The sequence below is a fragment of the Siphateles boraxobius genome, unplaced genomic scaffold, assembly GCF_051911475.1.
Source record: "Siphateles boraxobius isolate OS27281-9 unplaced genomic scaffold, OSU_SipBor_1 6, whole genome shotgun sequence".
NCBI lineage: Eukaryota > Metazoa > Chordata > Actinopteri > Cypriniformes > Leuciscidae > Siphateles > Siphateles boraxobius.
Window position 1 is genome coordinate 21,922,259 of NW_027509186.1, and position 25,136 is coordinate 21,947,394.

General features: G+C 36.4%; 1 long non-coding RNA gene across 1 annotated transcript; it reads left to right on the forward strand.

Moving 5' to 3' along the window:
- On the forward strand, positions 1–25,136 carry LOC143716051 (uncharacterized). Its single transcript, XR_013195940.1, has 3 exons — positions 1–79; positions 18,232–18,278; positions 24,732–25,136. It is a non-coding gene; the product is annotated as an uncharacterized LOC143716051 (long non-coding RNA).

Below are 25,136 nucleotides of genomic sequence, written 5' to 3' on the forward strand. Positions count from 1 at the left end.
AGACAAATGCTCTTGCTCTGCAGTCTTTGTGTGAGGAGAGGAAACATCCCCCCCCCCACCTCCATCTCAGAGCCAGACGGTAAGTCCTTCCTCTTTGTTGTCTTCTCTTAGTCATGACAGACATGCAATCCCATAGACACCCAGCAGAGAATCAAGGTGCCTCGTCCACATAACAGGTAGGTCAAAGCGACCTTGTGTTGCAGTTATATACGTCAGGCAATAGTTGCAGACATAGAAAAGTACCCAGCGAAAGTCTGTGTTACTTTCAAATAGGCTGCATCGGACACTCAACCCCCTTTGGAAATGCAGGCATGCACCAAACCGCCTCAAGACAAAGCTGTCACTTATATATTTGGAGGTGAGACTAGTTGGCAACTACATACAGATGTGGCAAACATTAGAACAGCGAACCCCACCCCCCTCTTTTACCTCTGTCGACACTATTCGGTACGCTTAATGAAATATCTCCCATCTGTGGTGGCAATTCAGTCGCTCACCCCAGTCAAAACATGAGTGATGTTATTCCCTTCACCTCTCCCGGCTCCTCCCCCAATCTCCTCACGCCCCCCACACCTCTGGCCCCTGTCCTCCCCTGAGGACAAGGCGAGGACCGACCAAGGTGATGCTCCCGGGAATGAGCAGATCATTATCGGCATTCACAATTTACCTCTGCCTTTCCGAACAAACGAGACGCCATCGCTGCTACCGTCCATCTCTGAAGAAGAGAAAAAAAATCATATTTGGAGGTAAAGAAGAGAGGAGCCGGGTGCTGAATCAGACGCAGACTGGTCTTAGGAGGGGGGAGGGGGTTGACTGGAAGGCGCAGGTTATACCCGCCCCGCCGTTTGCTGCCATTGGCTTGTGGGAGACATCCATCATGCTGTCCCGCAGTGGCAGGAAGCTGCGGCGCATGAGTGAGGCGAGCACTTCTCTTCAGGCACAAGGCAAATGGCCGGTAGCAGAGAAGTGAAGATCCAAAGAAATGCCTCACAAACTCGATGTCTCCCTGACAGCCGACCTTGTCATCAACCTCATCCCGGCTCAGGGGACGCTAAAATTAATTGACTGAGAAGAGCAATAAACCTTTTGCACAAACTATTCTGCGGTTGGTCTGGGTCAGTCGATGACATCTTCTTTGAGAAATTGACTGTTAAGCAATCATTTACACCACAGCTGATAGCATAATATGAATAATTTTATGGCTAATGACTAATTCATCATTAACTATGTCTAAAATTATAGTGCAAACACTGAGAAAGGCGGTTGACGGAGAAATTGTGTTCGTGTAACGATATAATGACTTGCAGAACAGCCTATCTTGTGGTTCAGTTCATTCCCCATTTCATTAACACTCCTGCCCTATGCAGGCATTCTCAGAGGAGCACAGCACTGTGAATGTCAGTATATAATCTCCACTGCACCACAAGGAACACAGCGATTTCTACAGCAACACATAATTCAAGTCCAAGTCCGCTTGGACTCCAGACTGCAGACATTGGAGACTCTACAGGGCCTAGGGAGTTTTAAAGCAAATTAAATCAATGCAGGCCCTAAACTAGTGCCTGTAATCAATCAACTCTATTACAGCCTTTGCCTCAGTGTCTGGACATTGCTGACCCCCTCTTTCACCTTTGGACATTAAAGATGCAGCAAATACATTACCAGCTTTACAAAGCTTGTTAGTCCTTGTGCAGTTAAGTGTTATGGTTCTGCAGTGGCCCTTCACTATTGGGAAATACAAAACCAATAAATGAATCTCAACACTGTATCAGTAGTTGTCCAAAATTCAGAATTGAAGATTTGGCTCTCTTTCAATTCATGCGAATAGGATTTAAATTAATCACGCCCCACGGGAAGTTCAGTTGGAATTTGAATTGAAATGACAGGAAGAGGAATTAAAAGGAATTGAAATTCAAAGAAATTTAACACAGGTGATTAACACAGGTTAATGTATTAAATATGATGAAATATGTAAACCAAGTACACGTATATCAAAGCTTTATAAACGCGTTTAGCTTGACAAATTGTTTTTCTAGTTAAATTGGTCATATTACATTTTATTTCCGTTATATCATTTCTTTTAATTAAAATTTGAATTGCAACTTGTATCTTGTTTGCTACCTCATTTAAAATTTGATTTAAATTTAAAAGGCATTCTCAATTCAAATCCGAACAGTGCAGCATTCTGTACTAACACTTCTCTTCTCTGCTAAAATATCTTCAAGAACATAAAATATGTCTATAAAAAAATGTCTGAGCCAAGATGTACTGGCCGACAGGTTAGAGTGTGCAAACATTAATAACTATCATGTCTTGTCACACCAATTGACAGCCAACTCTATCGATGCTGCCCATGCCCCTTACGCTCAATGCTATTGATTTCTCTTAGGGGTCAAAGGGCGAGCCGGCATTGATCCATGAGACTCTTTGACAGCACCGAAAGGACCAGCTCCAGACAAATCGATGACACCTCAGTGCACCACGTATACATTATGCTTATTTACTGGACATGAAGCAAAAACAAGCTTTATCACTTGTCTGTCAGGTGCGCAAGAACTAAGCAAAATTCATATTACAGCTTCAGAGAAAATTTAAATGCCAATGGCCTCAGATGCAACAGATAAAGGGTGAACAGATGGGTAAAAAAAATCCTCTAGGAAACTTGTTAGCTTACCATTGAAATTATAAGTGAGGCCACTTGCTTTCTTGTGGTTTTACATGACAAATAGACTGAGATGTAGACAAATACAGAATCAATTCTGTTCACCCTGTAGTCAAAATATGAGCCTTATTCTAGTGCAGCATTCACCAAAGATGGATGCATGAAATTAACTGTAAAAAAAAAAAATATATATATATATATATATATACACAGGTCCTTCTCAAAAAATTAGCATATTGTGATGAAGTTCATTATTTTCCATAATGTAATGATAAAAATAAACTTTCATATATTTTAGATTCATTGCACACCAACTGAAATATTTCAGGTATTTTATTGTTTTAATACTGATGATTTTGGCACACAGCTCATGAAAACCCAAAATTCCTATCTCAAAAAATTAGCATATTTCATCCCACCAGTAAAAGAAGTGTTTTTAATACAAAAAAAGTCAACCTTCAAATAATTATGTTCAGTTATGCACTCAATACTTGGTCGGGAATCCTTTTGCAGAAATGACTGCTTCAATGCGGCGTGGCATGGAGGAAATCAGCCTGTGGCACTGCTGAGGTGTTATGGAGGCCCAGGATGCTTCGATAGCGGCCTTAAGCTCATCCAGAGTGTTGGGTCTTGCGTCTCTCAACTTTCTCTTCACAATATCCCACAGATTCTCTATGGGGTTCAGGTCAGGAGAGTTGGCAGGCCAATTGAGCACAGTAATACCATGGTCAGTAAACCATTTACCAGTGGTTTTAGCACTGTGACCCTGCCCTTGATAAAACACAGCGGACCAACACCAGCAGCTGACATGGCACCCCAGACCATCACTGACTGTGGGTACTTGACACTGGACTTCAGGCATTTTGGCATATCATTCTCCCCAGTCTTCCTCCAGATTCTGGCACCTTGATTTCCGAATGACATGCAAAATTTGCTTTCATCCGAAAAAAATATTTTGGACCACTGAGCAACAGTCCAGTGCTGCTTCTCTGTAGCCCAGGTCAGGCGCTTCTGCCGCTGTTTCTGGTTCAAAAGTGGCTTGACCTGGGGAATGCGGCACCTGTAGCCCATTTCCTGCACACGCCTGTGCACGGTGGCTCTGGATGTTTCTACTCCAGACTCAGTCCACTGCTTCCGCAGGTCCCCCAAGGTCTGGAATCGGTCCTTCTCCACAATCTTCCTCAGGGTCCGGTCACCTCTTCTCGTTGTGCAGCGTTTTTTGCCACACTTTTTCCTTCCCACAGACTTCCCACTGAGGTGCCTTGATACAGCACTCTGGGAACAGCCTATTTGTTCAGAAATTTCTTTCTGTGTCTTACCCTCTTGCTTGAGGGTGTCAATGATGGCCTTCCGGACAGCAGTCAGGTCGGCAGTCTTACCCATGATTGCGGTTTTGAGTAATGAAACAGGCTGGGAGTTTTTAAAAGCCTCAGGAATCTTTTGCAGGTGTTTAGAGTTAATTAGTTGATTCAGATGATTAGGTTAATAGCTCGTTTAGAGACCATTTCCATGATATGCTAATTTTTTGAGATAGGAATTTTGGGTTTTCATGAGCTGTATGCCAAAATCATCAGTATTAAAACAATAAAAGACCTGAAATATTTCAGTTGGTGTGCAATGAATCTAAAATATATGAAAGTTTAATTTTTATCATTACATTATGGAAAATAATGAACTTTATCACAATATGCTATTTTTTTTTTAGAAGGACCTGTATATATATATATATATATATATATATATATATATATATATATATATATATATATATAAGAAAACTAACAAAGACCTTGATTCTCAAAAAAGAAATAAAACATTCCTTTTCAGATTATTTGATCAATTTCACCTATGATTGGCTGCAGCTTTACTTCTGACAGACATAATCCTCAAGGACTCGCCGGGTTTATGCATGAATGTTTAATTCCATTCAATACTAATGAAAGGATATATAAAGGTCCATCTCTCAGACTCACACTCAATTGATTCAAATACTAATTCAAAGTAAAAATGCATTGCATCATATTACTTCATTCTTCAAGTCTCAAAGTTTTATTGTAGTTTAATTTTCGTAACTGTATGCTGATCGGTGGTTTGTGAGCTCCAAGGAAAGCTAGAAGGTTGTACAGTTAACTCCCTGGGCAAAATTCTAAACCATACAACCTACTACCTCAACCTGGATGCACACAGCATGTCTCGGTTGCTGTAATCCCTTTGAAGAAGTTTACATATGTCAATCAATTGTAAATTACACTAGGCAAGTCTGAGCAACTTCAGTGCCTGTCAAGCAAGGCAAAGACTGCAATATGCAAAAAGCCAAACAGGCTGGCCTTACATTTTGGACGATTTTCTACCACAGAGACAGAGACCCATAGAAACGAGCTTGTGCCATCAAACTTATCACAAGATCGGATCTACGGGTTAATGACAAGTGGCTGCTCATTTGATCATAAACTTGAAGAAAAAAAAAAAAATGTGATTGTCCTACATCATATAGAGATGTTACTATGATCTTAATATCTGGCACTTCAATGTATGACCTTCACAAAGACCTGCGTTGTAAATTAATCTTTCCTTTAATTTGGGCCAACATGCAACGTAATGTAGAGAAATATACCAAACACTCTTTTGTGATCCATGTTTATGTAGGCAAAGGTATGATGCACTACGAGAAAATATATTTTTTGTCCTATGCAAATGAAATAGGCATTTAAGACCATGAATAAATACAATTGCTATACCTGAAGACAAGCATTCCTGTTTTATCACCTGTAACTCAAAGATATAATAATAAACTAGATGATAAACACACAATTTGCTACAACGATGTTTTCCCATTATATTTTTTGTAAACAATTGTATAGGGTCGCTAACAACCCCAGGTGTGTAACACAACAATAATTGATTCTTTGATGGCTGAATAAGTGCAATTTACCTTTATTCCACAAGGTGGAAATTTCTGATACACAGTGATCAGTCCTTCCAGAAAAACACGGAGTTGTTTTGTGATTGTTGCGGGCAAAAATCCTTGATTATGCGGCCAGTTTTCTTAAAAAATGCGATGGAATATGCGGGATATTTATGCAATTTTATGCAATGAAATTGCGGGAACTTGCAAAAATTGCGGGAACTTGCAAAAACTGTGGTTTGATGCAAAAGAGAAAAAAAAAGTTATTCCCTAACACCCTGTTCTCACTAGGCTACTACCTTTATCTAAAGAGTCATTTCTTATTACTTCCTATGATAAGCAAGCATACTACATCACAGAAAGTGCTGGAATATTTCAGTTCTCATCTTGTTTTATTTCAGACTTAAGTAAAAACATCAAGCTTACAAAACATTGAGTCAAACAAGTTCTGTAGCTTTACAAAAGGAATATGCTACAACTTCTGTAAAAATGAATAAATAAAATATAAAAAAATTAAGTGTGCTCCTGTTTTACAGCTTTTCGACGATGTTCACGTCACGTAATTACATCACTTCATAACGTTCCCATGGCAACAGAGGGAAATGGCTGTTCTTGTGTGAAGCAAACGCAACATTTTTCAACTTTCTGCTAAGATATATGTGACTTTTTTTGCAACGAAAATGCGGGGATTATGAAATCATGCAAGCCCCGCATATTTTGCACGGAAATATGCAATTTATACGGCAGAAGTGCGGCGTATTTGAAAAAATGCGTCCCCCGCATAAATATGCGGACTTTGGCTGATTATGCACTGAATCATGCGATCGCATAATCACGTTTTTCTGGAGGGACTGAATGATGACGTGACGTTTCACCCATAGTTACAGCAGGCAGAAAACAAAAGAATAGGAAGTATAATCAGCAAAACTTGAAATGGCTCAGCAATTTACAGCAGAGCCAACTCTATCTCACGACCAATTCGTACAAATTTGTACGAGTGATTAAAAAGTGGCTAATTCGTATGAATTTGTACGACCTTACTATTACGAATTTGTACGATTTATCTAAACCCACGTGATGGGTAGGTTTAGGGGCGGGGTCAGGGGTAGGTCATTCGTGCAAATTCATACGAATTGGGCAACTCGTAAAATATGTACGATTTAGCAAAAATCTTACTAATTCGTACGAGTGAGGTCGTATGAATTTGTACGAATTAGCCACCTCGTAAAATTCGTACGAATTGCCGTGAGATCGGGCTGGCAGAGCAAGTACTGAACACAATCAAATATTAGAGTCACTGTCAATTGATGGTGGATCTGGTGAAGAAGCTCAGCTATCAAAATATTGATTTTGAAGATATTGAAAATTATAGTTTTGAGAATATGTTTGAGATCGTAAATCTGAGCCAGATGCTGAATGTACTGGGAAATGAGCTCTGACGAGGACAGTGACAATGGTATAAAGCATCTGCTCAAACAGAACCCTTCCAAGCTCTAAAAGTTAACAAAATATGATTTATCTTATCCTTCTGTAATTGTTACTCTAATTTTCAGGAGAGTTTTATATTCTCGCAACAGGTAGAAATCCATCCGTGTTAGATATACTTCATGTATACATAATATGCCATATTGATTGTTAAAACATTCATGCATTTAAGGGTTAAAATTATGCTATTTTATGTAAAAAATAAAATAAAAAAATGCTGTAATAAAGAATGCTTTTACTAATATCTAATAAAATAGGGGAGTTTGATTCAAGAGCCCAACTTTGTTCAAATGGCTTCACTGAGAAAAGAAAAAAAAATAGGTAGCTCAACAGATAATTTTCCCCACTAAAATCTTTGACAAGTTCAGTGATTGATACCACAGAACTCTTGCCTAGTCCAAAACCTCAACAGCCTTTCCCAATCATGAGTCACTGAGGTAATCTTGCGTTTTCAAAAATGATGCCAAAAATTCAAATAGTGGCACGCCCAGGGCTGTCAAACTCCGTTCTGTGAGCAAAATAGTTGATCTTTCTTGCTAAGCTGAGAACAAAGCTGCATCTTGGCATTACTTTTAGTAACACTAACTAAACCTCAGTTTGCTACTAATCCTAAACCTGAAACAGCGATGTAATGACTTTCTGAAGAGTCACTAAGTACAGTATCAGTTTCAATACCTTTTGACCTTTTACCTGCTTGACTGACAGTTTTTATAGAGCCAACATTGTATGGGTTCACAGTGGTAGAAAATGTTGTGCTTGGAGTGAGATATTTACAACCACCATCTGAGCTCTTTGCTGTGTTCCATAACAAAACATGTGAACCAAAAACATCTTCCAACGAAACGGCCATGTAAGGTCAAACATGGCTCTTTGATTTTGTAGTCAGCTTCCAAGTTTAACCCTGCCCATAAGCTGGTTCACATTACCAGTAAATTTAAATGGAGCATGGTGAATAGGAACGAAGCTATGAGGCTTTGCAAATAAAGAATGTGGACATGTCAAAATATATCGGTCATAAAATAACATTTCATGCTCCCCACACCAAAGAATAACTCAGGCATCATTAATAGTCAACATGGATAAATATATTTAAAAAAAAATATACAAGAAAATCCATTTGCCCTTAAAAATGAGGATGCTTTGATAATTTTTTTGGTTAGATTAACATTTTACAGTTTTGACAGTTAAAAGTATAAATTATTCAAACTCATAAAGTCAATTCTTCACTGTATGATTTTCCTTCTTCTTTGGACCACAAATACAGTCTGCGTTTCAAAATGAGTGGTGACCAGAGGGCTGTCAAGCTCCAAAAAGGACAATAGGTCCTATAAAAGTATTAGATATTTTAGAACAAGGGATGCCTGAAAAAATTGTGTGCATTGAAAGCAATACAGTTTGCTTTGAATAAAAGTGCCTGCCAAATGCAAAGATGTGAACACACACACAAAAAATGAAATTGTTTGTAAATTTACAAAGAAATGGCAAATAACACATTGAATAAAAACAAGAAATTTTGAAGTAGAATAACTGAAATAGTATTTTCTTGTAAAATGTACGGTCATCCTCCAATATATAATCTTTGCTTTATTTATAACTTTGAAAAGTATTTTTTTACTAAGTAGTTATGAATGAATTAATTTGTGACCTTTTCCTCACTCAAAGCTAGAATATGGCTTCAGAAGACTTTGAACACAGCACAAGACTTTTCACGCACAAAGCATTTTTTAGCGTAATTTACAGAGTTTGACGTGGAAAAGGGCAGCGTGAACAAAAATTTGGATTGACTTGAGAATGAGTAATGATGGCAGAATTTTATTGTTGGGTAAACTAATCTTTTAATAATCTTATAAAAGTAAGTAATAAAGATAAGCAGACTTAAAGCCTCTCCTCTCTGTGAAATATCCATAAATCAGTGCCCTCCAAAATGTATACTCGCATAAAAGTTTATTTCACCTTGCCAATTACATTCCTTGTAAACATAAAGATTAGCCCAGAATATGACAAATCCTAGTTCATTTATGAAGAATATTTCCATATATCATAAATTCCATCCCTTAGTGGATTTGTACTCTTTGACATGTGAGAATGGAGACCTAGACTGATCGATTAGTTTTATCCCACAGCATTAACAAAAGTAATGAAAGCAAGGATAGATAGGGATTGCTGTGGCAGTTTATCTGAAAAAGCGAGATATTTTTGGCTACAGCCTGACTGTTTGTGCACACGTGAAGTGAACTCAACGGTGCCATTAGTCTTAAACAAGCAAATGTGAGCAGCAGCTGAGTGGGGCCCCTTACGTGCCATTTGGCTACAAGGCAGTGTTACATGCGTCGAGAAGTCACTCGGTTCATAGCAATTACTCAAACATATGACAGGACTCATGACTCACACACTGCACTGCATTTTGCTGAGTGAAAACAAGACTGGTCTGAATCTTATTAAAGTCACTGAGAAAACTCTGACAGATCCACCACAGTTCTCACTGCAACTCTCCAGACCTGACCTAAAAGGTTTCACAGAGAGAACCGTTGCCATAATTTGATTTAATTCTCCAGCTGATTGGGGAAAATATTTTAACTGAAAGCAGGACAAAAGCCTGTTCTTTCCATTATTTAATTAAAGCTCCTTTTCATTAATGGGGGTTGCTTATGATCCATCAAGGTCAATATCTAGTTAGTATTTCACCAGCAATGTGCATTTAGCCTTCACCTGACTCATCAAAAGTTGTTTTTATTGAATATTCCGTTTTGCCAACTTAAATAATTCAAGAGGTGAAGATCAACTAACGAAAGGGATTATAATAAGATGGATCATTATACATTAGGCTGAAAAATGATGACAAAAACAGATCCTAGTATTAGTTTGAAATTTAGCCAAGCACATTGAGCCAACCCACACTAACTTAAGACAAATTGGAATTTGGTTATGGGCAGTGCCTCTCTGCAATGATTCATAGCCAATTTTAAAATCATTATACACCTGTGTGTGGTTGTCCAAGACGACATTGCGGCCCGCGGAAAGCAAAGACCACTGACAAACGGTGCACTTTTCCAGTTGTAATGATGTCAGAGAGCAAATCCCTCTCTTGCTTGATAAATAGTTAAATCTTTACCCAGATTTGACGTACAGCAACAGGATGTAGCTATAGTTCAAGAAAAGATAAAAGTACTGGAACCAAACTCTTCCCAGTTCTTTATCAAAAACAGCCCAAGCTTAGTCTGCCTATTGATCAAATGACTCTTACGAGCCGGTTCTTTTTTATGAAAATGCCTTGCTGTGGGCAATTGAGAGCAATTTGGCGGCGCAGCATTTTTTTTTCATTTGAGACGTTATATGTATCCACGGAACTGTTACTAGTATCTGATTTTGCAAATAGTTTGTTTCTGAATATAAAAATGTCTACGAGCAAAATGTGACGGTGGGTCGGTGTGGTATTTGTTCCGCCCCTCCTCCACTGTGATCGAACGAATGTGAAAAAAGTGACGGTGATGAGCACTACGTTTCACCCAAAGTTGAAAATTCTTCAATTCTCAGTGACCGGTACAAAATGCAGGGCACTCAGCGTGAAATACGTGTTCAGCGCCTCGTCATGCTGCCGCCATTTTAAAAATGCAGTGCTCTCATTGAAAACCATTGGAAAATTACGCTAGCTTCGGAAAAACACTTTGGACACACAGCCTAACTGTCTGTAGGACTTAAATTAAGGTAGTTTCTGGCCTGTTTTTTATCCCGTGGTATAGCTGTAAAAGATATTCATTTAAACGTGAAAACACCTTTTGTAAGAATTGTTTTACATTCCTGCATGAAAATAATTTTTAATGGAACCATTAACCCGAATTGTTCAGAGGAAATTGAATCAGATCTGTATATATATATATATAATATAAAATATATACTATTCCAGTCTTTCTACTTTAAAATTTCATGTTTCACAATGGCTGTTTCCATTCAAAGTTGGGACTATAACTTATGCGCAAAATTGGAATATCACATAAAACATTTACGAATAAAGCACCGTTTCCATCCAGTGGGTCGAAGAGAACAAAATCGTTACTTTCTGATAAACTGGTGATAAATATTACTAAAGAAAAATGTAAGTTAATGAAGTAGGGGCACAGCCACTGTATACAATAATTTTCGTATAAAATATATTACTCCTCAGAAAAATGCAATAAACACAGTCATGTTATATTTCTTTCGGAGGCTAATGCCTGCTGTTTGGCAACATGTAAGACCGTTCTGGGAGGTAATTATACCGAAACGCTGAGAACAGACTTTGCTCAGGCATTTCAGAATGACCAAAACAGCATTTCAGATGCTATGCAATGAGATCAGTCCGCTGGTTGGTCCAGTTATGCCATCCCATCTCAAAGTCACGTCTTTTTTTGATGCACATCGAGGAATTTATTTATCGTTTCATTGCAATTATTTGTGAAATTTAGTTTTATAGCAACTTCTGAATGAAAACTATTTAAATGTAAATTCTACTTTGGATTTATTGGAAATACACTTCAAAATTCAGACTGTTACCGGTGTTTCTTGACTCAATACCCTTCGCTCAACTCATCCATTTTCGGCAATTTAAAGCAATTATTGATGATTGGATGGGCTGAGGCTCGAGGCCTGAGGCATGCTGGGAAAGGTCTTTTGTCAGCCCCTGTGGAAAGGGACCTGATAGCACTAGTTCAAATCAAGTAGAGCTTTGCTGGGATAGGCGCCAAGAAAATGACTTTGTTTGACCCAGCTGCCAATCAATCTCCTCACACAGTGCCAGACTAAACACGGTCAGTATTTTAGCGGGACTTGTTGGCGGCAGTTACCGGATGATTGAGGGGAAAACTGGGGTTCTATTCGGGGAGAGATACATGAAGCAGCAGAAAACACACACTCACCCCAGTGTCCGCGGATACATGACTGCAAAATAGTAGGAAGTCTGCAAAAGTTGCATTTGGCCTGAGATATGGTTATCAGAGAGAGATTTCCATATTTATAATATAATTAGTTTGAGTCATTGTGCTCATGTTTGAAAACTAAAATGTTAACTATTACTCAAAGATAGAAAAACAGATGATCATGACAATTTTTTAAGATTTAATTTTTTAGAACAACCTTGTATGAATATTCTGACAAAGGAAGCTGAACTAGTGATTACACATTTAATCACCAGATTATACCAGCAAGGCCAAGTAATTTAATTTAATTTACCAAATAACAAAGGCATTTATTTTCCATCAGTTGGTCAGCACACTACAGAAATAATTTAAAAAGTTTTCAAACTTGAGCTGGGCAGCTTAGTCCTTTATTATTATTATTTTTTTTAAATCACAATATTGTATCACAAAAGTCACATTGAGGCCAATGTAGTACATATTGATAATTTCTCATTATATAAAAGACTACTGACAAGCAATAAATCTGGCGATTATGAAAAACATCAGTACTATGGATTTTAAATGAACCAAGCTTGAAAAAAAAACATAAGCATCAATGTGGCTAAATAAAGCATTATTTGAACTAATATGATACCAAAATCTCTCTCTCTCTCTCTCTCTCTCTCTCTCTCTCTCTCTCTCTCTCTCTCTCTCTCTCTCTCTCTCTCTCTCTCTCTCTCTCTCTCTCTCTCTCTCTCTCTCTCTCTCTCTCTCTCTCTCTCTCTCTCTCTCTCTCTCTCTCTCTCTCTCTCTCTCTCTCTCTCTCTCTTTCCGTTGACCACAGAGTAAGCAGTATTTGTCTTCATCGTGAAATTTTGTTTCTAAATATTTCAAAATGGGTTGAAGTTGCAAAAGTCTGGAAATTTAATTTATCAGAATAAGCTTGTGCCAGAATAATGCTTACAATAACTCAGTTTTTCAACAGTTGGCATGTAAAAATATAAATATTTTTATTTATATAACTTAAATAAATGATAATAATAATTGTGGATAAAAAAAGTGATTCTGAACTAGTTTTGGTTGATGAATTATATTTTATGGCTGAATCAACACTTATTTATCATACCAAAGTAACAAAAATGTCCTAAAAATAAAATTAGACTAAACTGCAAAGGCCCAACAACACTTTTAGAAATAAAGGTTCCAAAAAGGTTTTTCGCAGTGATGGATTTTAAGGGTTGAGAGATATGTGATTTTCAGGGCCGATGCCGATACCGATTATTACAGATCAAGTAGACCGATAACCGATATTTTAAAACCGATATATGTCTGGTATAAAAATGTAATTTAATGTCAAAATTAAAAATAACAAAGAGTTTTTAAATTATTTAAAACATATCTTTAAATCTGAGAACTGTTAATAATAACATTATTATTATTATTATTATTAATAATAATAATAACTAAAAAAAATTTGCAGGGAGCACCCAGCAGCATTCTGTAAAACTTAAAGACTCTATTTTAATGGTTTAATTAAATTTTAGTAATCAAAAAGCATTTCTAATTAATTTAAATCATCAAACTTATTCAATTTATTTACAGTTTAACAAAAATTACATGTTTAGGGCCCTATGAAAAAACGAACTTTTATTTTGACGGGTTGCCGTGGAGATCTTTGAGTTTCTGTGCGTTTATGATATGACGATAACTTTTCTCAGTTGAAGCTTTAAAAAGCTCATGAAGTGACTAAGCGGCTCTGGAGAGGATGTTTATGCAATCATGTCCATAATGATGCGGCTGAGGCTGAAAACAGCGCAAGCGTCACGCGTGCTCCAGTGTGTGTGTGGTAACGTTAAATGAAATCACGCGTCTGCACCATTCATTTAGAGACACGCAGGATTCATATTTAAATAGTCTTTTTGCGGTTTGAAATTCGAGTTGATTTGTACTGACCTTCTTTTTATTAATTCATCAAGAAGTGACAAATTCCGTGATATTCCGCTTTATACAATAAATTCCGTTTTTATGACTGGATTCCGCGCTTCGGTCCGTGTTTTCTGTATTGCGGACATCACAGGAGCCTATTATATTGAGGTGTTTTGCAACTTCAGTGTAGTAATGTATTGCTACTTCAGCAAAGTCTGCTGCTGCCTTAACTTTGAGAGACAAGACAACTGATGCGTGATCAGTGCAGCAGTTCCAGTCAGCGAGTGCTGTCGTGTGAGTGCTAAACTTTCAGTACCTTCAGCTTTCCGCATTGATTGGCCGGACTCATGACTCCCAACAAATCAGATGTGCGGGACATTGCATTGGTCTAGTCTACAGAGTGGTGAGTTCCGACAGAGGTGGCTGCGTCAGAGCCAAATATAGCGCATTTCAAAATTAAATATTTTATGGCAAATCGGTTTTGAAAATGGCCGATACCGATAACCATAAAAATGCTCAATATCGGCGACGATAATCGGCCAGGCCGATAATTGGTCGACCCCTAATGGATTTCCCATCTTGGGTTCCTCAAAGATCCTTAAAGTGATCACTCATTAAAATAAAACATTTTCTTCTTAGTGTGTCTGAAGAATTCAATTTAAAAAGAGTCTTTTGTGCAATGGAAAGGTTCCATGTATTTTAAAGGTTTTTCAAAGAACCATAGATGCCAATAAAGAACATTTATTTTTAAGAGTGAAAATGCTAAATGAATAACATGTCAACAACAAAAGTGTGATTTACATGAAACGCCTCCAAAGAACCATATAACCAAGTTTACTATACAGTGAAAAATGCAATATACTATGCAGTAATGTAACCTTTGTGCTTACTAAGTTTCTAAAAAGTCGAATGACTCATGAATACCATTATCCCCTGGCCTCTAGATCCTTTTAAGATCACTGTAGATGAAAATACCAATTTATCAAGATTCATCCAGCGATGCTGATATTGCCGCAGGCTGTTTTTACTAAAGAGCACCTAGTGTGACTACCACATTACTAAATGGGCTGGTGGCACCATCATAACAGCACTGGCGAGCAAAAGGGATAGAAATAAAATGGTGCTACCCATTTTCAAAACCACTGAAATCTTATTGCGTAAAGGAGATCATTGCAAACTGTAAATGCATTCAGGAAACTCAGGCTCATATTTTGGACTATGCCTGGACCACAAACAGACACTATATGCACCTTAATTCTCAGATCTCTGAAAGCATTTAACACAGCACCACAATAGGGGAGACAAAAATGACTTGTGGAATTAGTAAAGCGTGGAACTTAAATGCCATTCAAAAGGTCATGAGAATGGGTTTTAAAAAATAAATGAAAAATAAGTCCTGAGCTTCCATGCATTGACTAGATCTACAACAGCTGTTTCGTGTTAACGGTTAGGAAATAATACAGAATTAAACCCTTGCACCTCAGAAAATAAAAAAAATACTGACAAATGTCATCTTTTCACTTAATATTCAATATCCTAAACTAATTGTTCAATATAAAAGCACTCCAGTTTTTGTGACACTACTATCCTATACAGTTTTGTGATGAATATTTCATCTTCTTTGAAGTTCTGTTGATTTGTTCCTCTTTTTTTATTAAAACATGTCTCGTAAATTATCATCATATCATAGTATGCATAACATTTATGCAAAACTTATATTTAATTTGTATGTATTTGTTGTATTACTAACCTTTTTAAAAGAAAAAATTGGGTAAACTAAATCACAATAAGAAACAAAGTCACTTAACTCCATCTCTTTCTTTACTTTTGCATTCATTTCTGCTCTAGTTTACATCAAATATTGTAGGCTTTTATGGTCAAATGGTTTGAGATGTTCCTCAAGTTACTTTGAATAAAAGTGTCTGCTAAATGACTAAATTTAATAAATATACTGTAAATTGAGTTTCCCTTTTTTGTTGCAGTTTTTATTTTTAGATTTGTGAAAGAGAAAATATTATTTCTAAAAAAAAAACATGCTATTATTTTTAGAAATATCATTTTCTATTTCATAATAAAAAATAAATGGACCTTTGTGAATGGACCTTTATTTTGACATGATTGTATTGGAAACAACATTATATTGACATGATTGTATTGGAAACAGCATTATATCTAGTCACTTTGTGTGTCCACCTACATTTATTCTTATTTATAGGTAAATTTAAGGTTTGATGACTTAGTTAAAAAAATCACAGTTTCGTTGCTTAGCATGTAAGAATCTGTGCACACCACAGTCTCTGTGGGAGGCAAAGCAATGCAAAGTGGTATTCCTCAACAATACGGCTAATGGAAACAGAGTAGAAATGCATCATAATGAAAGCTGGGGTCAAACGAGGGGAACGATTCCTCAGGGGTGGAATCAAAATATGGAGCCGAATGAAACGGAGACTCAGATTTCACTGCTGCACAATTCGATTTGTGTGATACCACTCTGTGCTACTATAATATTCATAATTACGGTAACACTTTGAGAAGGGAGTACATTTTTTCATGTGATATAATGTGATCAATGCTTGTTACAAACAAAGAAGATTCTGAAATTCATGAATTATATGGAAAACATGGATTTAAATATTAATTCATTTGCAGCTAAAAAGTAAATGGACATTTGCTTTATAGTTTTACATTTATGGTTCATAATCGTGTTTTAAGCTCCCTATTAATGGTGCTCACAAGTGTGAATAAATGAGTTTCTAACAAACTAATTTCCATAGCCAACTAAACCTTTCAAAATGAAATCAATCCCAGGTCAGGCTTTAGCTTCATTCTCTCCCTCCATTCCCCTCAGAGCAGACTCCAAAAACTGAAATCACTCCAGGGAGACAGGGCATAAATGGTTATGATCCAGTTTTATGGAAAGCAAACCAAAGAAACTCAAAATCAGAGCGAGTAGAACAAAGAGCACGACTACAGTAATAAATATTTGCTGAAACTTATTCAGAGTGCAGCAGATAAGCAGACCTTGTCTAAATCATTTTCCAGGTCAAGTACACTACTCAAGGGCAGTGAATGCTCAACACCAAGCTAATTTTTTTTTTCTTTTTCTTTTTTTTCTTTTTTCTTTTTTGCATAACTAAATCTGGCGTGGTTTGCATCACTCACGGAACCAAACTTGCAGCATCCGCATAATGCGGGGGGAAAAAGTACCCAAAATGTATAGAAAATGTGCAAAAGCCAGAGTTAAATTAAGGCCAACATTTAAGGAAGTGAAGCATGTAGATTCCTGGTGTTTCTAACATTCTACCCCTGCTGTGTTACATGGCCACAACCCCTGTTGTGAACGGTTAACCCGTTAAATCCCACCAAAGTGGCTATTCAGTGGAGTGCCATCCACCCCGGGGGTTATTGTGATTGTCCATTGTTGAGAACAATAGACGTAAAGAGGATAAGACACCAGTAGAACTTCCTAACTTCCCCCAAAGTCTTCTCACTTTCTTCACACTGGTAGGGCAAGTGTCTGGAGCGATTGATACCCCCCCCCCCCCCCCCCCCCATTTCCTGTTTAATGTTAGGGAACTCATTTGTTTGATCCCAAGCGCAATGAAATGTTGTTAAATGGCTTGACATTTTTTTCATACAAATGAACATTTTCTGTGACCTGGAGCTTATGTTTTAGCCAAATGGTTTATTACATTATTAAAAGCTGCCTGTCTAGATGGAACTATTTAATAAACTAAACTTGCTCAAGAATATTAATAGTGTTAGAGCCACAAATGAAAGAAAACCATCAATGCAAGCTCCTAACCGAACCCTAATTAAACAGTCAAAATGCATCCTATACTGATTCAGAAGCATAGCATCAGAATTTTGTTTTTCATATTTTCCCATTCATTATTTGTAAACTATTTATCCTGATTTAAATCTGTAAGAAATTCCAAATGCTCTATCATTCAATTTTAGTTCTCCGTCATAAATCATGAAATCACAGATTTTCAAATAAGTTCAATGCTTGTGATTATAGGACAATTTCATCCTTCACTTTAATCATGGGTCACTGGTTCGAAAATATATTCTCGCTCTTGCCTCCCTCTAAGCAGGTGAACTGAGCTCAAGACTTTCCCACGATCCCTCAGTAAATCTCTCTTTGCTCTGCCCCTTTCCTCTGTCACAGCCATCTGTCTATTTTGTAGAGAGCGTCTGGTGTAGCAAGTGTCAGCTGCTGTGACAAGTCCAGCATTCCAAAACAGATTTCACCACAACATTTAGCCAGAAATACAAATAATCAGATTCCAAATTTAAGATGCATCAATTGTACTACTATAAACAATGGAATACCTAACGATTTCTTTTTCTTTCTTTATGTCTGTCTCCCTAATTTTAAGGAAACCTGTGGTGGTCTGACAGTCCAAGAAAAGTGAATTTCATAGAGGTAAGCATGTTTTTTTTTTCCATAGAATTTGTACTTCTTTAGAAAGATTCGCCATTAAGCATCAACTTCTTATAATAGAAAATTGATTAATTAAAAGAGGACTTAATACACCCAATGTGAGAAATTTAAGGATTATTATCAACAACAAAAAAAGCCAAAAGCTCTAACCAAAATTGTCAAGAAGTCTGTTCTTTAGCTGCCAATGTTTTTCACTAAAACACAATAACACAATATCTGCAACGTATCCAACAGCATTTGACCTTCACGCTCTTAAAGGGTTTTGTTTGGGTCATTTTTTACTGAAACCGGACCTGTCAAAGCAATAGCCAAAAATAATGCTTTTTTAAAAGAAACAACAACATATTAAATAAAAGAGCTATGTTACACAGTCATGTGACGTATAGTCGCCCTTCTATCCTCCATTTCTCCTTTTTTGTGGTGAGCAGCCCATGCACGTATCATTAGAGCGTTAAAAGAAGCGCGCCTGGTGCCACGGGTCTCCTCCTGTGCTGCCTTCCCTCTAAACGTGTGACACTGGCTGACTGAGAGCATGAGAACGGAGCCTTTTGAATAGAAGGATCCTCATACTTGGCTAGTAACCATGGAAGCAGATGCCTACTCTCTTTGCCCTCCTTACCTCCTTGCTCCCTCATTGAAAAGAGGGCACGCCTCGCTTTCTTCTTCCTGACCGAACTTGCCTGGCCCTCAAAGGGAGCGATTGAGCAGGTCACTGGTCTAGACTTGTTTGCATGGTCCACGGAACAGCTTTGAGGTAACCCTTGCTCCCCGTGCGTCGCACCACCGCAGACTGCAGGGGGGGGGACATCGGAGATGTGAATTTGAAAAGGAGCTCCATCCGATTTTGCCTTTGTGCCTTTTCCCTCATCGATCGGCTGAATATCGAACACTCAGTCTGTGCATGTGTGAAACGGAGAGCTTAGTAAGCATTTTTTCTAATCAAGCTTGCGTTGTGGGCCAACTCTCTCGTTTTTCTCTCTCTTACTTAGCCGCTCTCGAACCCTCCCCTCTCTCTCTCTCTCTCTCTCTCTCTCTCTCTCTCTCTCTCTCTCTCTCTGTCTGTCCCTCTTTCTCCATTTCTCTCTCTCTCTTTCTCTATTCCTCTTTCTGCTTTTTCTCTCTTTCTGCTTTTCCTTCCTCTCCTACACTTCTCTTTTGATAATCTGGGACATTTGGATAAGCATGTCGTGATGCTTCTGATCAATGTCTATTTTTTTTCTATCTGTTATTGATCCTGAAGTGAGTTCAGCTTTGTGATACCCGAGGATTTTGCATGCTGCTATACAACTGTTTGCTTTTTCAATTTCAACTGGGATGACCTCTAACCACAGAGGGACTTTTTTTTAAACTTTTTAAACAAAAATACTGGCAAATGCACTGCTTTTGTTTCCATTCCATCTTCCAAGATGTATGGATGACCGTTTCCTCTTTTAAAAAAAACAAATACAATTAAAAACTGATGTCTCATGAGGTGAGTATAATTATGTTTTTGTATATTAGATTTGGTATAATCAGCTGATGTAAAAGATTAAATAGAAGGAAAACCCCCTGATCTTTTCCTGCTGTACACTATCTACCTGAAACATTTATTTTGAATATGCTGTATTAAAGCTGTGAGTCTTTGAATTTATCTGTGTCTCTCATCATATGATGTGTTGCAATTATTGTGGGATTACTGGGCTTTCACTATGTACAAATTGTGGTGAGATTTCTTAAGTGCTCAATTTCCCGCATATGAACAGCAATGAATATATTAGACTAATACTACTAATACTAGACTTCTTAAATACTAATAAAAAACATTTAATTTGTTTTTAGGCTGTTGCTAGAAGAAATGTTTCTGTTTGGAGGCAGAAAAATATACTCCAAATAATTTTAGTAAAATGGTAACACTTTATTTTACAGTGTCATTGTAACATATGTTACATGTAATTACTATAGTAATAACTAAAAAATATGCATAATTACATGCAACTAACCCTGAATCAAACCAAACCCTAATCCTAACCCTATAGTAAGTGCATGTATACTTAATATTACTCAGTACTTAACACTTAAAATAAAGTGTATGTGTATGTGTAAAGTGTATAAAATACAGGAATGTAATATGAACTCATCAATCAACATCAATGATAATATAAATACCAAAAGCATACTAAATAGCACACTAAAATAATTTGTTTTGTCATATGTTCTAAGAATATGACAATACAAATGTAATATGATGACATAGTCTGGAAAAAATATATTGCAGGCATCAAAACTGACAAATGTCAAAATATTATATATTTTTATAATACAATATTATTTTAAACACTATTGGACTGTATTAGACAATATTATTAGATTTGATTTAAGTAACGTTAAAATATTATTTATTTACTGTATATGTTTGATTACGATCGACTTTATGTGCACAGTGTTGTTTAAAAATATCTTACAAAAAATGTTAAAACGAATAAATGAAAAGTATAACACAAAATGAAAATTATATTTAACATTGTTAATTTAAAAATATCACATTTGCAAGACTGATTAAAACAGTTAGAAAGAATTTTGAATTATATTATAAGTATTTTAAAATGTTATTTAAAACTGTGTAATGTAAACAAGCATTTCAATGTACAAGCATTTCAATAAAAAAAACCTTCCTGTGTTACTTTTTTTCTAAAACATCCTAAATTCCCCATATGTTTTTATTATGTTTTTATTATGTTTCATTAAAAAAATTTAAAAAAAAGTTTTGTATCTTTTCAACCATTGTGGACATACTTTTTTTGCTTATCTTTGCCTGCTCAAGTAAGTTTGGGTGAAAGATTGAGAATGCACCAAACTGGGTATTTAAGGGTGAAATGGGGATTTTATTTTGGAGAAATTTGATTGGACGGAGCCCCACGCAGTGTTCCACACGCGCCATGTCAGTAGCTGGCGGTGAGGTCACAGAAAATGGAAGCTTACGGTCTGGAAATGACCTACTGTCTGATTCCATTTACTGGCTATTGTCATACAAATACAGGCCTTGGCCAATTTAAATACACAAACATTGAAATGTAATTAGTAAATTATTTACTGTTTTTGCATTTTGAACAGCTGCTAAGGCAAAGCATTGAAGGATTTTCGTGCTTTAATTATAGAACTCTTTGAATGTGAAAATGTTCACTCTTTGTTTTCTTATTTTTTTAATATTATTTATACAACTTTAATGTAATTTTCAACATTAGAGCAGATGTATAAATGTTATACTGAATTCAAATCCATTAAAACTCTGGTGCTTGTTTTTACAGTGCAAATTTGTAGATTTATTAGGAAAGATATTAGAAAATGGCATTATTTCTCTAAAATAAATAATATAGAGACAATTAGATATTATGTTTGTCTTCCAAAATAATTAATAAAAGATCTAAAGGTCTAAAATAGTGATTTGTGAAATATTAATTTAATTTAAAAAGAGATGCTACACTGCCAATGCATTAAACTCACAGAAGACAGTACAGTATATCTGGTCAGCTCATCCCCAACAATCAATGTGAGCCAGGCAAATGACTTTCACCATAATGCAATTATATCACTTGTGGTATGCGTTAAACGGCCATGTCCAAAAGTGTCATTTGTGATGCGCTGCTTTGTGTTTTGACTTTGAGACTTTCCCGTTCAATATGTTCTTTTGGCTCGCTCGGACGTGTGACTCACAATAGACAATGAAGCCAAGACCAGCTGTGATTTTCTGTTGAGCTCACTCTATGCATTATTTATAGTCACATCAGTAGATTAGGCTGAAAGATTGACCCTATACCGCATGATAATGTCTCCAGCCCATTCGCGTTCTGGTCACCACTAACAAATGATAACCCCTTCTATCTGACTTTGCTCTATTAAAATGCATTATGAGAACGGAAGAGTGATTGTAGAACAGATATATATATGTTTGTATTGAACATTGATGGAGCAACAGATTTTGTATGAAAATAAATCATAAAAGTTGTTTATTCTGTTTAAAAATCTTGTGAATGAATAAGTTGGCAAGGTCGGCCTTTTACCCCACACACGGGTAAAAAGCTCAGCACGGGGAAAAAGGCACACATTCATTATACAAATACTTAGCTATGTTTTTGATAATGTCTAAGTTAATGTTTGTTCAAAACAATCACTGTAGCTAAGTTTGTACTATTGTCTGTTTATTTTGATAAATAAATTCATTTTTGTTAAATAAATGTACTAATATAAAGATATACTTTAAAAACGGAAATAAAAATCATTTTAAAAAGAGTAAATATTCTGAAAGATTTGAATATCCCATAATAATTTAATATAGATTTACAGTAGTAACCATAAATGATCATTTATTATATGATATGATTAATATCATATTTTAAATGTGATGGTTCCATTATAAATATGGTGATTATCTCTAAGGTGGACACCCAACTTAATACATGATATTTACCATCTGAATCTAACTATTTTGGAAAAGGCAGCCAGCTGTTTATTATTATGTTAATTTGTGTGCCTTTCACCCCCAACAGCATTTTTTTTTTTTTTTTTTTTTTTACATATTGGAAATTTTACTTATGGAAAAACTGTTTATTTAATTACCTCGAACAAATCTGAAAATCATTAATAAGACCTTTGTATAAACATATATTCCATAATTTTAGCAATTCTCATTTGCTACTAAATCTACAACATTTTAAAAAAACATGAAATATTAGATAAAATTAGCACAGAATCAACATTGCACTGCTGCCCGAGATTGCGTCAAGTATCAGCCAAATTTCCTCATGCGTCTTGAAAAGTGGATGTTTTGGAAACTGTTACGGCAAGTTTGTCTGCCATCTAGGGGTTTAGAGGAAAATAAAATCAAATGCGCCTTTTACCCTGGTGCGCCTTTAGTCCTGTTGTACCCTACTGAAAAATCTCAGATTTATATTGCAATTACTAAACTGGTGGACAGGATATCCACCTGGTCCAATACATTAATTTTTGTGGATTGTACCTCAAGTACCCTGTCACTCTTAAAACAAATTCTCAAACAGATCCCCCTCAGAGTCAGTACACATCACAAAAAGATCCCCCTCTGCATTCCCCAAGCTAACACAACACCATTGTCTGTTTAATTGCCTGAGAACTGTTAAATACCCTCTATTTACATGACAAGATGCATCTTGTTGCGAAGTGTGACACAAACGAGTCAATACACAAAAGATGACGGCGGTCTCCACCGCCCCTGCACCCCCCAAAGACAGGAGTCGGGCTCATGAATGACAGTGCTGCAACAAGCACCCTGAGCAAACACACACACACAGACCTAATTGGTTTTTAAACAGGTTAATGGTACTTTAGCATCAATCACTGCATTCAAAGACATGAGCACACTAAACAGAAGTTTAATGAAATAACCACAGCAGTGTCAGTGTGATACAAAATGTGCAAAATATAAAAAATGTTTTTAAATTTTATATATTCACACACACACACACACTGTATATATTTATAAATACACACACATATATACATATACAATTTTTTATATTTTACTCATTATTTATATATATATATATATATATATATATATATATATATATATAATGTGTAAAATATAAAAAAAAATGATGAGCCCGTGTGTGTATATAGATAGATAGATAGATAGATACTGTATATACACTGGCTATAATTCTATTTACACACATATATCATATAAACAAAAAATTGTATGTTAGATGCGATTAATCAATTTGACAGAGCTTGTGTGTGTGTGTGTGTGTGTGTGTGTGTGTGTGTGTGTGTGTGTGTGTGTGTGTGTGTGTGTGTGTGTGTGTGTGTGTGTGTGTGTGCGTGTGCGTGTGTGCGTGCGTGCGTGTGTGTGTGTGTGTGTGTGCGTGTGTGCGTGCGTGTGTGTGTGCGTGTGTGTGTGTGTGTGTGTGTGTGTTTGAATATAGATCATGCATGAATAAAAATACAAAATGTATGAAGAAGGAATGCAAAAATAAGATTCTAGATTGATTCTTACATTCTTTTTTTAAAAGTGCATTTAATTTTTATTAAGAAAATAAATTATTTCTCAATGAAAAAAAAGCTTCTATTTTGTATCATTTAATTTAATACAATTGATTAATTCATTACAAATAATTCTACATTAAGATATTTATATCAGTATATAGGGTTTCAGTGAAATAAAACATTAATTTAATATTGCTTTAAATTAATTGATGGTAAGTTTGTGATTCAAAACCTGATATTTTATGATGAATGTTCCAAAGAATTCACATATGCTTATTTGATTAGTGACTTGCCAACTTTAAATAGCTGTGTATGATTTCACATCATAATCCTGTTTAATTACAGATTTAAATGAAAAGGGCTTAGTTTTTTTTTTTTTTTTTTTTTTAACGTGGACGCTCTGTCATTTGAATCCTAATGCTTGATTGTTGATCACAGAAAAAAGAGTGTAGAGAGTTTGAGCAGAGGACGAATGACCCGAAGGAATGGTGACTCGGAGAAAAGGCTGGGATCACACTGGGAGAAAAAAAAAGCGAGAGGAAGAGAGATGGTGTTCATTCTGTCTTTTCTCCCTCTCTCTCTCCCTTTCTCCTGCTGCCTTTGTGTGCCGTGCAGGAATGTGCTTGCTTTTCATTTCTTTCTTTGTGTCTGCCCCTCAGGCCCTAGCAGGCAGTGTCTTATGCCACAGCGGGGTCATGGCAAACACAGAGACACATTCATGGCCACATCAAGTTTATGTGAGAATCTGGTCCTTCCTTGCCCCTCATTTCCATATGAATTGTTAATAAAATAGCAGTCCTGTGAGGGGGAGATCACTCCAGCAGGAAAAGTCAAGCAAAGCAA